Source organism: Octodon degus, unplaced genomic scaffold (assembly GCF_000260255.1).
Source record: "Octodon degus isolate 3935 unplaced genomic scaffold, OctDeg1.0 scaffold00423, whole genome shotgun sequence".
NCBI classification, from domain to species: Eukaryota; Metazoa; Chordata; class Mammalia; order Rodentia; family Octodontidae; genus Octodon; species Octodon degus.
In genome coordinates this window covers 316,394-322,151 of record NW_004524999.1, presented here as the reverse complement: position 1 = coordinate 322,151, position 5,758 = coordinate 316,394, and the positions used below count along the sequence as shown (strand labels likewise).

Sequence of the window (5,758 nt, the reverse complement as noted above, 5' to 3'; positions counted from 1 at the left end):
CTTACTCTCAAGTGTACCACACACCAGAGACCAAGAGTTTATTTAATACATGGGCGTTGGGGAACATTTAAAATCTAAACTATGCCAATGTCATTTGCCCATTTTGTGATTCCTTACATGTCTTGGATATTAATCCATTATCAGAGATAGAATTTTCAAGTATTTTCTCTCAATTTATAGGCTACCTTTTCATTTTGCAGATTATTCCCTTTGATGTGTCAAAGCTTTTCTTTGGGCCAGGGAGATAGCTTGGCAGTCTAAGTGTCCACCTGGCAAGCACAAGGACCTGGATTTGATCCCCAGTACCCCATGCCCTGCCTGTAATCCTAGAGCTGGGGAGGTCGAGATAAGAGGATCACTGAGTCCGAGCTGCGTAGCGAAACCCAGTGCCAAATAAATAAAATATTTTTTAAAAAAATTTTTTCTCCTCCTTTTTGTTGGTGTCAGCAAACGAGAAGGGAGCACCATGTAGACCTCGGGCACACTACAGGAATACAAGGTGATGGGGTGCTGCCTACCCACCCCAAAGTGTCACATGCCGCCTCTGTGCCGCATGCGGATTTTCGCACCCAACCATGTTGTTGCCAAGTCCCGTTTCTGGTACTTTGTGTCCCAGCTGAAGAAGATGAAGAAATCTTCAGGGGAGATCATCTGCTGTGGGCAGATGTTTGAGAAGTCTCCGCTGTGGGTGAAGAACTTTAGCATCTGGCTGTGCTATGACTCCCGCAGCGGCATCCACATGGACCGGGAGCACCAGGGCCTGACCACAGCAGGCGCTGTCACCTACTGCTACCAGGACACGGGCGCCCGGCACCAAGCCCACGCCCACTCCATCCAGATCATGAAGGTGGAGGAGATCGCGGCCAGCAAGTGCCTCCGGCCCGCTGTCAAGCAGTTTCACAACTCCAAGATCAAGTTCCTGCTGCCCCACCGGGTCCTGCGTTGCCAGCACAAGTCCCGCTTCACCACCAAGCGGCCCAACACCTTCCTCTAGAGGCCATGCCAATAAACCTGGCGCTACTCCGCAAAAAAAAAAAAAAAAAAAAAAAAAAAAAAAGCAAGCTTTTCTGTTTAATATTTTCCCATTTCTTTTTTTTCCTGGCTTGAGATTTTGGGGAAATATCCAAAAACATTATGATAACCATAACAATTTTACTTAAAACAAAAGAGAGCTACTGCTGTCATAATATCCATCAAAATAAAATACATCTGAAAAAAAATGTTTAACTGAAGGAAACATTCCTAAACCACAGGAGATGCTTCTAAATGTTTAATTAGTATTTCTGATTCTTGTATTTGGTTATTTTGTTTCCAAACACAGAAGGAGAAAGAAAGGTAGAGAATAGGAATGATCAGTTTTAGCTTCAATTCCAGCACACTTCACTAAATAAATTTAACTGGATAATTTTTTAATAAAGTGTCATTAAAATGTTTTCAGTGAAAACATATTATGCTTGTTTCTACAAATATAAAATCTATAATCTCAGAGATTTATTCCTAAAGAAATGAGTAACTGCAAAGAGTTGGCAATAATTGTCACTAAAGGTAATATTCCCCTTCCTAGACCAAAAGAAAGCAAATGTTATCATTGCTTTAATCTGTTATGCTTGATTTGGGGGAAATGGCAGGGCCAATTTGCTAGGAAGCTTGCAGGAAATCCTGAACTAAATAATTTCCACTTGATAGTTGGATGGAGACTCAGACACTAGCCTATTCTATTTCGAATCCGACTTTGCCTTTTTCCTCTGGACCGGGGCATTCCTCACATTTGCCTGACATTTCCAGATAAAAGAACACGTTACCAGGCACAACTGACTCAAAACTTTCCTTTGTGCTAATGGTAATTTTAACCCCTTGTAACTTGGTAGCATAGACCTTGTCCTGAGATGTGATTTAGGAGTTCTGACATGGAAGTGGTGTGATTTAGTTTTATTCTTAATTTGTCTTCAATTATCAGAGAATTCTAGCATAGAATACCCTGAAGATGATAAAGGGGAGTCATAAAATCTATTTTCAGAAAGCCTTCTTTAGTGATTTTAATGAAAAGCCGCTCATTTTAGTGCATTTGTGTGTCATTTCAAGAACACACAAATTTGAATCCACTCACTAGCTGTATCATCTTGGGCAAATCATTTAACCTTCCAGTCTTCCTTTCTTACATAAGTGTGCATAGTAATAATCCCCCTCCCCACTCCAACACACACATCTTGTACTGGGAATTGAGCCCAGGGTCTTCACACTGAGCTATACCTCCAACCCTTTTTAAAATTTCTAAATTGCCCAAGCTGGGATCAAATTTACCATTCTCCTGACTCAGCCTCCCAGAATGCTGGGATTATAAGTGATTGCTGAGTAGATGGATCAATAGCACAGATAAGATCTGCTTTATGAAACTGTAAGGATTAAATGAAATAGTAGCTTTTAAAATGCTCAGCACGGGGTCTGGCCCAAGAATAACAGCTCAGCAATGTAAATGTAATATTTTTTGCTTGACTTCTTTAATAGCTTTTATTTATTTATTTATTTATTTATTTATTATGAATTTAGGACAGGGTCTACAGAGTGTACAGTCTCACTACATAGATCGGACTCATAGTGATTCTCCTGTTTTCAGCCTCCCAAGCGCTGGGATTACAGATATGTGCCTCAATCAGCCTTAGTGAGCCCCGGGGGGCAGGGCCGGTATAGCAAGCTGGGGATTGAACCCTGGCTGCTGCACTCTGCCTAAGCAGGCACTTTAGTCTGTTGAACTATCTGGCTGGCCCTTTCAATAGCATTTAAATAAGCTATCTATGAGTTCATTTATAAACAATCATTTATTAACAGTTTCTAGAATGTAATGTTGGTAATATCTTGTGGTACTCAGAGAGCCCAGGCAAAAAAAAAAGCTTTTGGAAAGGTAAATAAACTTTGTTTTGGATACTGGGTCTCACTCCACAATTCAGACTCATAGTGGTCCTCCTGTCTCAGGATTATAAGCATGTACCACCATGCCCAGTGTGGGGGTGGCACGGCATGCAGTACCAGAGATCAAACCTGGGTCCTTGTGCTTGCCAGGCAGGCACTTGGATCACTGAGCTATCTCCCCAGCTCCAAGGTGAATATACTGATAATAAGAAAAACCTCTTCCTAATTCATATTCTGAGATCAGAGCATTCTCTCTCTCTCTCTCTCTCTCTCTCTCTCTCTCTCTCTCTCTCTCTCTCCCCCCTCCCTCCTTCCCTCCCCCCCACTCCATCGCTGCCATCAACACCACAGACATCTTCATGTGGATCTTAAGGCCACGTCACTCCTACCATATCACCTTTACCATGCTGTGTATATTCCTATATCTCCATAGTTTTTATTTTCTATTTCTTTCTTTTCTCTTTTTTAGACAGGGCCTCACTAAGTCTCTAAGTTACCCAGAAGACACTTGGACTTGCAATATTCCTACCTCAGCAGCCCAGAATGCTGAAATTACAGGCATATGCCACCCCAAGCAGGTTCCCCTGGCCCCTGAGTCCTTTCAGAGCACAGGTTGCTCCAGAGCATAAGTTTAGATTACACATGAAGCATTTGCTTATAAACATGTAAATTGGATGAATTAATTCCTCATGGAGGCTCAGTGAGAATAAATATAGAAGTGTAGAATGGGTCCTGATAATCCCGTTTCTATTTAAGGTTATGTGGTGGGGAATCTCGTGAAAGTTCATGTACATTGCTTGGGACCTTTGCCAAGCTGAATGATTTCCTTTCCTTTCCTTTCCTTTCAAAAGGTGGAGAGTAAAGATAGAGAAAAGAAATGCTTAGGCATCAAGCCACAGCCCACAGGCCAGAGGAGCTCTGGAGGAAGTGGTAATAAGGACACTTCGGCCATAAGGAAGTTGTACTCACTTTCACTCCTCATCTTTCTGTTCTGTCTAAGCATATCTGTATATACCCATTTCCGTGTCTATCTCCATTCTTATGTCTACCTACATATTTGAGTTTGTTGTTATAACTACAGCAGAAGTATATTTTTAAGACATCAGAAAGGTTTATGGTACATCATTGAATGAGAAGAGATTAAAATAACATACGATGTGACTCCATTTTCATTGGTGAGAGTATTATGGGTAACTTTTTTCCTTCTTTGTGTTTTTTGAAGTTTCATTTTTTTAATGGGCACATATGATGAATAAAAAGAATAAACTATTCATCCTTTAAAAAACTCTAATGTCTCATTGTACAACCTTTCAATCAGACAGAAAACTGCCTAGTTTTCCCTGAGCAGAGGGACTGCTATGCAGGAATTTCCTGAGGAATTAGCTGCCTCTGATTTAATGGGCAGCAAAAGGTGCGTGTGAAGCGTGTGCACCATTGCAAAGCCCAGGCCCTCCCTCCCCTGCGGCCTTCTGGTTGACTACAGTCACAGGGCCCCACCTTAAGTTACTGGCCTAAGGCCCCCACTGACCCAGTGTGTCTCGTCACCAAGCCCTCAGTCCCAGTCACTGTCCCAGGGGCATCTCCTTTAGGGTGGAGATTAGGGTAATTAGGGAAATTTAGAGTGATTTCCAGTCACTGTGCATCCCCACACCAGATCCCTTTCTTTCTGCATTTGTGGAATTCTTATTTAATATTTGATGATCTTCCCCGCACCAACAAAACTGTTAGGTCTGTGAGGAATTGTTCTTTATTGACTCCCCAGGGCTAGTGCACCATAGATGCCTACCAGCGGACTGGTATTCGTGGGCATGTGAACACACTAGCATAACAGATAAACAGAATTCAGAGAGGAGGGGGAGAGCACCTCATTGTCTACCTTGTCAATGGTCTGACAATGAATCAACAAGTGTTTGCAGAGGGTCTATCTGACACAGGAAAGGGGTTATGCCCTCTGAGAATTTATAGTATATCCTAACAAGAAAAGGAAATAAAAATAAAGTAGACATGTAACACATAATTAAATTATGTTAGGATTGCATCATGTTTTTAATACAATTAAAAACAACCTAAATTATCTATATAGATTATACCCATATGAGTAAATGTTATTCAGCCCAGACAGCTTTTAATAAAATCAGAGTATTTCCCTTCCTTGTTCTTCTTAGAAATTCTTCCCTTTTTCTTTTCTTTCCTTTTCCTGTCTTTTTTTATTGGTAGTGAATATCTGGTGAACATCTATCTATCTCTATCTCTCTATATATGTTTCAATATAGCTATGCTTTGTAAAATGACTAAATTAAGCTACTCAACATATCAATTACTTCACATACTTAACATTTTTGCAGAAATACTTAAAATCTATTCTCAGTAATTTTAAAATATACAATATATTATTATTAAATTTAGCCACTAGTACTACAGATTTCAACTTATTTTCCTGTCTAACTAAAATTTTGTATTCTTTGATGAAAATTCTCCGAATGCTAGCTCCATTATAACTGATTTTACAGGAAAAGCTTTCAACATTTTACTGTTGAGCACAATGTTAGCTGTGGATTATGATATGAGGTATTTACCATGTCAAGGTACATGCTTTCTTTATGTTGACAGCTGTTATTATTTAAGAATATTAAATTTTTTCAAGTGCCTTTTTTGGCAGCTATTGAGATGACAGTGTAGCATATTTTTGGTCTCTATTCTGTTAATGTTTTGTATTGCATTTACTGTTTTGCATATGTTAAGCCATCCTCATATGCCAAGGATAAATACCATTTGGTCATGGAGGATTATACTTTCAATTTCCTGTTAAATTTGGTTTTCTAGGTGCTGGGGATATAACTCAGTGGCGTAG

The 5,758-nt window shown here is 40.1% G+C and overlaps 1 pseudogene; it reads left to right on the top strand.

Annotated features, from left to right (window-relative positions):
* The first annotated feature begins 466 nt into the window (after nt 1-466).
* LOC101566298 lies at nt 467-994 on the top strand (annotated as a pseudogene).
* The last annotated feature ends 4,764 nt before the right edge of the window (nt 995-5,758 follow it).